The sequence below is a fragment of the Heterocephalus glaber genome, unplaced genomic scaffold, assembly GCF_053883595.1.
Source record: "Heterocephalus glaber isolate CG9 unplaced genomic scaffold, H.glaber_assembly_v1.0 deba00000331, whole genome shotgun sequence".
In the NCBI taxonomy this organism is placed as follows: domain Eukaryota; kingdom Metazoa; phylum Chordata; class Mammalia; order Rodentia; family Bathyergidae; genus Heterocephalus; species Heterocephalus glaber.
The window spans coordinates 20,103,102-20,113,791 of record NW_028258142.1 but is presented as its reverse complement, the minus strand read 5'-3'; the positions used below and the strand labels follow the sequence as shown (position 1 = coordinate 20,113,791).

At 39.3% G+C, this 10,690-nt stretch overlaps 1 pseudogene; it reads right to left on the bottom strand.

Moving 5' to 3' along the window:
- Nucleotides 1-1,067: 1,067 nt before the first annotated feature.
- LOC101696442 (sorting nexin-2-like) lies at nucleotides 1,068-4,025 on the bottom strand (annotated as a pseudogene).
- Between the last annotated feature and the right edge of the window lie 6,665 nt (nucleotides 4,026-10,690).

Genomic DNA, 10,690 nt, shown 5'->3' with positions numbered 1-10,690 from the left:
CTGAGCTTCTCTGCCCTAGGAGCTTGGGATGGTGGTGGGGGAGCTTCCTTCTGGGTGCTGGGACCAGCTCACCTTCTCTGCCCTAGGAGCCTGGGATGGCAGCAGGGGAGCTTCCTTCCGGGTGTTGAGACCGACTGAGCTTCTCTGCCCTAGGAGCCTGGGATGGAGCCAGGGAGTTTCCTTCTGGGTGCTGGGACCACCCATTCCTTTTTATTTCTGAGTAGAATGGCATAACACATACATAGCACAATTTGTGGAACCATTCACCTAAAGTAGGTTTCCAGTCTAGGCTATTATAAATAAAGCAGTTATGAAAAATCATGTATAAGCTTTTGTGTGGACATAAACTTTCATTTTTCTGGGATAATTGCTCAGTAATGGCAGGCTAGGTACAGATTTTGATTTTTAAAATTGACCAAGCTATTTTCCAAAATGGCTGTACTATTTTATATTTCCACTAACAATGTATGTGAGATTCACTTTCTCTGTACCCTTGCCACTATTTAGTATTGTTACTATTTTTAATCTTACTCTTCTCATAAGTATGTAGTAATATCTCATCATTTTCTTAGTTCACAGTTCCCTAATGGCTAGTAATGTTCAACATGTTTTCATGTACTTATTTTTTTCACACAGAATATCATTTAATTACTGTAATCACAAAATCATAATTTCTGTATGGGAATATAAAAGTGAACATTGATAATGCACTGATAATTCATTTCATTAAGAGGGTAAACATACTATGAAACATATTATAAAGAAAAATATTGTAAAATTTTTCTGGCCTTGAAGTGCACATTTTAGTGCAAGTAGTTAAGACATAATAGTGTTCAATTCAGCAAAGTATTGAATAATGTCATGCCACAGTCCACTTAATTCAAAGACAATCAGGACACGAGTCTTGTAATAAAATGTCAGAATATATATATATATATGTAAAAAAACCACTTATAAATAATAAAATATATAGTGGTTCATTTGAATGATTTTAAATGATTTTATTGTGGAGTTCATGATAACTGGAACAAACATCCAATGTCTTCTTAAGTGGAATAATCTTACTGCTAAGCAATGGCTTTGGCTTCAGGTAGGAAAGCCTCCCAGCATTTTATCAACTGGTAGTACTAATGTTTCTAACTACTCAGTGATAACAGTTTTTAAATCCTTCATTTGTTCTTTCTCAAATCTTCCCACTCCTTTTGAGTTGTTTGAGATCTGTTCAAAATCTCTTTCTCCTTGTTGTACTTTCACTTCCCATTCTCTTATTTCATTTTTAGCTTGCTGTATTTTATCTGATTTGTTAGTGACCATCACTTTTGCCTCCGTTTCATGTTTTTTGAGCAAAGTAATTTGAGTACCTTCCATTTTTGCCAGCACTTCATTCGCTGGTCAACCATACCTTTCACTGTACAAATAAGACAAATGTAGTCACTAAGTAGTTCTGAAAACATATAAAAGTCAGCAAAGGCTTGTTCTTGATATAACTGGTCTGTCTTCTCTTCGACCTCTGCAAACTGAGACAAAGCTCTCTAGTATGATCCTCCGAATTACCTAATATGATAGTACATTTAGCAAAGGCAGCTGGATTGGGTGAAAGTTCTTTTCTATGACAGACCAAGGCTTCGACACTGGCATGAAGTTTCCTAAGTTACTGGTTGAGATTCTCAAATTGCTGCTGCTTTGCTTCAAACCATGCATCTGATTCATTCATCTTGATTGTCATTTTGTTGACAGTGTCAGCAGCCTTGTTCAGGATCCTCAATATTCCTGCTCCACTCAGAGCCTGTGTATAAACTTCTCTAGGCAGCTCTGAACTTTTCAAGAATTGCCTTAGCTCAGGATCCTTTAGTAAAGTTGGATGTTTTACTGTTCTTTGAAGATATCTTTCAAGAGCTGTTCTTCATTTTTCTACAAACTCAGTGGATGATGAATCTTCTTTACCTACTTTTTTTTTCTTAAATTCTTTTATTGGTACATTGTAGGTACACAACACAATTACATTCATCATTGGGAACTTGCACCTTTACATGATGCATCTTGGTTCTTAGTTTTTCCCCATTCCTAGCCCTCCCTTCACCCCCTCCACCCTTCCCTATTTATGAAGACTTTATTTCCATTTTTTCCATTTCTCATCATTTTTCCTTTCCCTTCTTTCCTTTCCACTGCCCCTCCCACTACCCCTACCCCTTTGCACCTTTTCTTCCTATTTTGCATTATCGATTATTCTTTCTATTCATTGGTACATTTTAGGTATACAATGTAATGACATTCATTGGAAATTTGCACCTTTACATAATCTCTCTTGGTTCTTATTTTTCACCCTTGCCCAGCCCTCCCTTCAACCCCTCCAGTCCTCCCTATTTACAAAGATTTTGTTCCTATTTTTCCATTTTCTCATATTAATTCCATTCCCTTCTTTCCTTTCCCCTACCCCTCCCACTTCCTTCCCCTTTGCCCCTTTTCTTCCTATTCCACATTACCTATCATACATTTTAGTGCCCATTTACACTTTCAGTTTCTCACACCAGAGAAACTATTTGGTATTTATGCACGTGTGTCCTATTTATCTCATTTAAGAGTATCGCCTCAATGTGCATCCATTTAACTATAAATGTCTCCAATTTCTCATTTTTTATGGCTGGATAGTACTCCATTCTATTTTTAAAAAGCACCACATTTTCTTTATCCAGTCTCCAGTTGATGGGCATTTGGGCTGTTTCCAAGTTTTAGCTATCACAAACTGTGCTGCTATGAACATGGGTGCACATATATCACTGTGGTATGATTCTTTTAATTCTTTGGGGAAGATCCCCAGCAGGGGAATAGTGGGGTCAAATGGACTTCCAGTCCTAGTTCTTTGAGGCGTCTCCATACTGATTTCCACAGTGCTTGCACCAGTCTACACTCCCACCAGCAGTGGAGCAGGGTTCCTCTTTCCCCACAGCCCTGCCAGCATTTGTTATTGATTGATTTCATGATAGCAGCCATTCTTTCTGGAGTGAAGTGGAATCTCAGCGTTGTTTTCATTTGCACCTCTCGAATGACCAGTGATGTTGAACATTTTTTCATGTATTTATTTGCTATTTCTACTTCTTTGTCTGAGAAATGTCTGTTCATTTCAGATGCCCATTTTTGTATTGGGTCTTTAAATTTGGGAGATCTGATCTTTTTAAGTTTTTTATAGATTCGAGATAGTAGACTTTTGTCTGAGGAAAAGCAGGTGAAGATTTTTTTCCCACATTGTGGGTTGTCTCTTCACACTGCTGGTGGTTTCTCTTGCTGTGCAGAAGCCTTTTAATAAGAAGAGATCCCACTTGTTGATTGTGCTAGTTCATGGGCAACTGAAGTTTTGTTCATAAAATCTTTTCCTACACCAAGGTCTTCAAGAGTTCTGGTTCAGCGTTTCTATTTTAATAGTTAGATCTTTAATCCATTTTGATTTTAGTTTAGTGCATGGCGAGAGATATAGGTCTAGTTTTAATTCTTTACCTACTTTTGACCTTAGTCATACCTACTATAGTCTTTTCTGGAGCTGGTAGCACAATATAACCAACATGTGAATACTTGCTTGCTAACTTGCTGTGCAAACCAAGAAAGTCGCTGAATCTTCTTTTAGCTGAAAATACACTCTCACTGAACATGGAAAGAGAAATTTTGTCTGTTACTCTTTATGCCATGCAAGCATTCATGCCTTCACCAACTTTCTCTGGATCCGACATACCAATTTCTATCTCAAAAATATCTCCATTTGCTTCTTCTTCAATCTCTTCCCCGGATCTGTCAAAGATCACAGGCGCTAACATTCTCTTTGATTCAATTCTAGGAGCAATGAGTGGAGTAGGGGTGACAGTTGTAACTGCTAGACAAGGTTCTGAGGATGGGATAGAGTCCCTTTCTGAGCTGTCCAAAGAAACTTCTGTGGCTTCTGCAAAAAAGATCTTCTCTGTATCATCTAGTACAACTTCTGAAAGTTTGGGGCCATTGGAGTTTGCACTAATATCCTCTGTAAGAAGACTAGCTGGTTCTGGAGATGAAGGATTCAAATATTAAAATAGATAATGGGTTAGGATATCCATCTGCTATAATTATGTCTCTGTACACTTCAGATATAGAATACTCTCGAGGGGATTTAGCTCAGTGGCAGTGCTGCTGCCTTGCAAGCGCAGGGTCGTGAGTTCGATCCCTAGTACCAAAAAACAAAAACAGAAATAGAACATACTCTCCATGAGACAGTGCTGGTGAACAAGTCTTCTCCGTGGGCTTCTAGGTTCCACTGGGCTGCCACCTTCGCTATCCCGGACTACTGTGCTAGCCGGACCTTCCGGACATCACGTGAGCACTCATGGCGGGGCTTCAGGTTCTTATTTGCCATTTAAAACCATAGGCAAGGGCCGGGGATTTAGCTCAGTGGTTTCACTGCCTGCCTCAAAAGCGCAAGCTCGATCCTCTGTACCAAAAAAAAAAAAAAAAAAAAAAAAAAAGCATAGACGAAAAATACCTCTTCATGTCTATTGCCCATTTTCCAGTTGTATTATTTGTTTCACTATTGACATGAGCCCTATGTCAGATATGTGGTTTGCAAATATTTTCTCCCAGTCTGTAGCTTGCCTTTTCATCTTCTTAAAAAGGTCTAGGTTTTTTTTTAAATTTGGTAAATGTAATTTATTGTTTTTTGGTTTTTTTTTTCTTTTATGAATGATGGTTTTGGTGTGATGTCTAGGGGATTTTCACAAAACTTTAGGCGTTAAGGATTTTTCTATTGTTTTCTTCTGAAAAGTTTATGCTTTACATTTAAGTCTGTAATTTATCTTGAGCTAATTTTTGTATAAGGTGTGAGGCTTAATGTTTTGGTATTATTTTTAAGTCTATGGATATTCCATGGTTCCAGAATCATTTGTTGGAAAAGCTATCCTTCCTGTACTCTTTTGTTTCTGTGCTATTGTCAAAAATTAGCTGGTCATATCTACATGTATCTACTCTTGGGTTATCTACCCTATTCCACAGATCTGTGTCTTTATATACAATCTTGATTACTATTGCTATATATAGAAAAAGTCTTTATATTAGGTAAAATGATTTCTCTCTCTGTATTCTTCTTATTAAAATTATTTTAGACAGGCCTTTCCATATAAATTTTATAATAATCTTATCTGTTACTATAAACATCTTGCTCAGATTTTGATAAGAATAGCATTAACATTGTATTTTAATTTTCTCCTTGCATTTCTTTTACATAACAGTTTTCAAAACATCTTAATTAACAGGATATCATTTATATTTTTGTTTTCCAAATAACCCTGAAGGGTAGGTAGAATAAGATACTTTCAGATGAGGATACGGCAGTTCAGAGAAGTAAGGTGATCTTTCCAGTGTCACAGAGCTGCAGAAGGCCAGATGCTCAAGACAAAGCCCAGCAAACAGCAACTGCTTGATTAAAATAAAAATAGTATGTGGAACAAAAGCCACTAATTTCATTTAGAAATCTGAAGAAAAAATTAACTTCTGTTATGATTACCTATAAAGATCAGACAAATAAAATGCCTTATACATCTTCTTTCAAGGGCTAGAATAAAAGAGAAAGTTTAAATTTTGTTTCCTTTGGCCAGAAAAATCAGTACTAAGAAAAAACACAATTTCATGGCATCACAGCAAGTCACAGGTTTATGTGAAACATCCCCTTTCACCATACCATTTTCCTCACAGGCAGCTATAGCTCAAAGACAGTCATTTCCTGCTTTCTCTTTGTAAATTATAACCCCATGAAAAGATTGAAGACCAGAGAGGAGATGGAGGAACCAAATGAGGGAGGCTTTTGTTTGTTGTAGTACTGGGGATTGACCCCAGGGCCTCCTTGCACATGCTAGACAAGAGCTTTGCCACTGAGCCACCCTGCTCCCCTTTTTGTAATTTTGAGACAGAGTCCCACTAAGGTGCCCAGCCTGGCCTCAAACTTGTGACCTTACTGCCTCAGCCTCCCTGTGCAGACAGGATTATAGTCATGCACCACCGTACCCAGCTGGGAGTCTTCTCTTCTACAAGGGACTTCTCTTCTGTGGTCGATTTTGTTGTAGAGCCTGAGTGTAAGTTAGCCTATGGTAAACAAATAAAGTACATGTTGTTTTTCCTATTGTGCTTTTTTGCTTTGAATTTGCACTTGTCAAGGTTCTTTCTCAAGAATTTATAATCTTGTCATAGCAGGGATTATGCTTTAAAGCTCTACCAATAAGAATCTTGATTTTCCTCCCAAGAGTAAGAAAAATGGGTTTCTTTGGGTTATCCAAGTTAGCTTTGTTTTTCTCTATGTTCATTCAAGTGTATGACAGAGTTAACCTGGTCCCCATTTAACCTTAGCAGCATCTATATGTGACCAGGAAGAAGAGTTCACTTTTAATATCCCACTTCTCCTAATCCATTATCCATGATAATCCATTGTGTCCTCTAGGTACTTAATCATTAAAGCAACCATAAACCTCTTTTTGAAGATCAAATGTTTCTTTAATCCATTTACTTACTGCATCCTGAGTTATAGAAAATTAATCAGAAGTGTAAATGGGCCACTGTTCCAAGTTTCTCCTGGAGCCTATTAACAAGGTAACAATTCAGCAGTGGCTCGCTCACACGCCAGGTGGGTCAAAATATGGAACAAATCACCTTGGTTGGTTGCTTTTCCCTGTGCTCTTCATTCTAACTTAGTTTTTGCTGCCTCCCTGCCTTGCTTGCCTTCCCAGAATCCCATCGATGATTTAACAAAATTTAGCCAGCCCAAGAGCTAATTAGATTTTAAACTTTCCAGTGAGGGTGCCATTAATTCTCATCCCCCCTGCCCTTATCAATAGCTGAAACCATTTAGGGAAATCTCCCTGGGCCTCTGAACTCTCACAGAGGTAGGAAAGCAGTTATTTTCATTAAGCCAAAGTGCTACCTACATTCTAGACTAAGTTTCCCCTCTACTTATTCATGTCCTCTTCCCTCATTACTGAGGGACTGTGTCAAATTACTCCAAAATGAGCATAGACTGAGTTGGACACTGTGAAGTCTCTTAGCCTCCAGAAAACTCCAAGGTCATTACTATAGCTCTGTCTGCATTTTTCAGTTACCAGTTGAGAGAAAGGATAATCATTTCTGAACTACTCAATAAAAGAAATTTAGATTCCAAATTAACTAGGAATGCTATAATAGTATTATCCATTATCAGGATTTCCTTTGCCAGAGGAGTTGGATTAACTTGAATATAGGAAAACTCCTGACCCTGATCACGAGAAGGAGCTTTTAAATTATTAATTATGCAATAACTCAGTGTTCTTTGGTTAAGGGAGGGGGCAGCCTTCTAAATGAAAGTGCAATCACAGGATAAATTAAAAGCCTTGAATTTTCATGTCCTTCTCAAATGTCCACTCAGCATAAAGTCTCTTTATTTGAATTATATGTATCCACAAGAACTTTTGTGATAGTTGAAGCACCAGTCAGATGACTGGAAGAAAGGCAAGGGAAAATAAAATGAGCCTATGGCCCAAAGAGAAGGAACAAGGGGAAAGCAGCCCAAAAGGCAAGATGCTGAGCCTGAACAAGGAGGGGCTCCTCAGCATAAACTGGTTTCTGTGGGTTGGACCAGGACAGTCAGGGTTATCATTCAGGGGACCCCAGGGGACCAGGGACCGGCTCCTCTGACTCAAGATGCAAGTAGGGTGCTGAGAAAGAAGGGATTTTACTAGGTACTTTGGGAGTACTGCATTTCACACCTTTTAAAACAATGGCTCATTTAGAGCATGCAAAAGAACTCCAAGAGCATGTACTCTGCTTTTTCCTGTTGCCCAGGAAGAAAGAGTTAGTTGATAAGAAGGTGCCAATGAATAAGGATATTTTGAGATGGGGGCGGGACAGAATATGGATTACCTCCCCTAATGTGATGGTATTTGGAGATGGGGCCTTTGGGAGGTAATTAGCTTCAAATGAAGTCACGGTGGTGGGGGGCTGTGATGAGATTATCACCTTATAGAAGAGCCCACACTCCTGTAATCCTAGAATTCTGAGAGGATGAGAGAGGAGGATCCAAAATTCTAGCCTAGTCTGGGCAATTTAGCAGCTCATAGAGACCCTGTCTCAAAATTTAAAAAGAAAAAATGATGGAGACGTAGCTTAGTGTAAAGGCCCTGAGTTCAATCCCCAGTGCCAGAGGCCTGGGCTTGCATGCTCGTTTTTGCTCACTGTATCTCTGTCTCTCTATCTTTCTCTGTCTCTGATTCTGTCTCTCTGTCTCTGTCTCTGTCTCTCCCTCGGTCCACCCCAACCCCCCTACCTCTATATCAGGATTCAGCAAAAAGGCAGCTGTCTGCAAGCCAGGAAGAGAGCCCCCATTCTTCAAGACTCAATCCAGCACCTTGATTCTTGATATCCCAACCTCTAGAACAGTGAGAAACAAATATCTCTTGCTTCAGGTACTCAGTTTGTAATATGCTGTTATGACAACAGAAGCTGACTGCAAAAATTACTCACTACAGAAAGGGCTCCTGATGAGGGGAGCCCATGCAGGTGTTGCCAGAGAAGTAATCTGGGAATGCAGGAAAGAGGGTGGCTCTTCATTCTCCCTTTTACACGTATTCTGGACAAAGAGAACTAACCTATGTAAAGGCTTACTCTTCCTAATCGTATTCTCTCCAGGGACCAAGGCACAGGAACATCTCTGCCCAGGTGAGAGTCAGAGGGAATGCTAAACCTTCAGTAAGAGAAGCAACCAGCCAATCTGGAGCCATGTCATCAACCCCTACCTGTGTCTTTATTCACACCCAGCCTGCCCTTCCCAAGGGGTTTTAACCATCCATGCTCTTTTTTAGCTCCTGCCACTGCACTCTGTCCCAGAGCTTCTCTCCCCATCATTCTGTGACTTCCAAGGATCCCATTTCCACCATTTACTAACAATATAACCCTAGGCAAGATGGTTAACCACCCTGATTTATACAGTGAATTATAATACCTTCCCCTTAGGCTTGTGGTAAGAACATAATGAAATAATGTGTAGCAGGCATCTGGCACAATTCCTGGCAAAATGCTCATTTGATAGAGCAAAAATAATGCAGCGGGGTGTGTGCATGGCATTGGGCTTCTAGGAGCACCACCGAAGCCCATGACAGTACTGAACAGCAGGCTGGTGTTTTGCCCTTTATCTTTTTTCAGCCTTGTCAGCACAGCCATTCCTTCTGAACTACAGCAGCATCCCCAACTGCCCGCAGCATGTCAGTTTCTACTCTTGATTAAAGGGCCAAGGGAGGAGATCTACGACAAGCAAGTACTTTCCAGTTGTTGCCTAAAAGCAACAATTTTTTTATTATTGCTACTTCCCTTCCAATTGCTATTGCTTTTAATGGAATTGCAATAGTAATGTTGTCCCAAGGTGATAAGCTACTACAACTGAATAATATCCCTGGATTCTATTTCTTTTATTAAACAACAAGTGGGACCCAGGCTCATCTCATGAATGTTAATGTGATCAAGATAGTTGCCCACTGGAAAAATGTGTTCTAATTGAGTCGTGAGAAAGTGTGCAAACAAAAGGAAATCAATAGCCTTCAAAGGATTAGAGTTCCTGCAGGCTGGGTGGTACAAGAGAAGTAATACTATTTTGTCAAAATAATGTTTTTGAAAAATATTGCAAAAATCTCTCCTATTTATAGGATAGGTCCGGTTAAGCATTTTATTTTTCTTGTCAATGAAGCTTCAAAATAATTTGACCAAATGTGGAGGTGAACACATGATTATACTCTCATTATACCCACTATAGAACCTTGCTTAATGGTCAGTTAGATACTTTCTCAAAGACTTGGCATCTTCCTAAATGGGAATCAGGCCAGGTATTTCTTCAAGCTTTATAAACTTAGTTCTCTCTCCTATCTAACCTTTCTTCCATCCAGCTCTATCAACTTACTGTGACATATTTAGGTACCCCATGATCTTCATCATGTGCCCCTTACCAAAGGTAAATCAGATTCCAGCCTACTTTCTCTGTTCTCTTACCTTTGCATCAAGAAGAGATCCCTGCAATTTACCTTGAGTATTTGTGCAAAAGAATAGCCATGGTCAAAGTGGGTTAGCAAATGTTTCCCAGTGATACAGATAGATGAGCAGGCACTTTATCTGCCTTAGAAGTGAAGTATTTGTACTGGGCTTTTTGGTGAGCACATCTTGCCTTCCAATGAAAGCCAAGTAGCAACGCGCCACTTGCAGAAGCTTAAGGTATACTAGAGGACTAATAATGATGTATGCAAGTGGGTTGCTTTATTAGCCTTGGCCTGTGGCCATGGGAAAGAAACAGAAAAGGATTGTACACTTGATGAATCAGGTATTGATCAAGCACTGCCAGATGACAGCTAGTGACCAATTGGTTTTCAAGTAATAGTCTCTAAAAGAACAGGCTTTAGTACAAAAGGCAATATTTATGTTCATTTCTCTTAACCAATACACAGTACGACAGAGTTTACTAAAAGTTGTATTGTCTGAATGGTTGTACTCAGAATTAGAGGTAGGAATTCTTTCATGGCCATCGAGAAGAGTGTGACCATATATGAAGACTTTCTTTATAAACATGGTGCAGCAATTGCTAGTATCAAATTACTCAGTTCTCTGATACTCCATAAAACATATGCAACTGTCTCTGACCTATGGCAAGAAATAAATTGAAAACTCAGTCAGAGCT